This window comes from Morone saxatilis, unplaced genomic scaffold (assembly GCF_004916995.1).
Source record: "Morone saxatilis isolate NCDOM2014 unplaced genomic scaffold, NCSU_SB_2.0 Contig8, whole genome shotgun sequence".
NCBI lineage: Eukaryota > Metazoa > Chordata > Actinopteri > Moronidae > Morone > Morone saxatilis.
Genome location: NW_023340257.1, coordinates 2227499 through 2227772, shown reverse-complemented (window position 1 = coordinate 2227772; position 274 = coordinate 2227499). Strand labels below are relative to the sequence as shown.

General features: G+C 42.0%; 1 protein-coding gene across 1 annotated transcript in view; it reads left to right on the top strand.

Moving 5' to 3' along the window:
• brip1 (BRCA1 interacting protein C-terminal helicase 1) overlaps positions 1–274 on the top strand; it is an 84641-nt gene that overhangs the window by 82130 nt on the left and 2237 nt on the right. The window lies entirely within an intron of this gene.

Below are 274 nucleotides of genomic sequence, written 5' to 3'. Positions count from 1 at the left end.
TGTCAGAAATGGAATATTATATTCATAGGTATGTTTTTAGTGTATAATTAGCTGAAAATAAAGATCGTGCTTTCGTTACCTTAGAATGAGCTGTTTATATCTACAGAGGGAGCAGGTCCTCTTCTGGTGGAGTCCGCCATGTTGAACCACCATGTTTCTACAGTAGCCCAGAGCGGTTTGGTTTCTCCTACACGCTTTGAAGGCAAGCAGTATTCAGTTGGTTGCAATCTGCAACTTCACCACTAGATGCCACTGAATCCTATACACTGGTCCT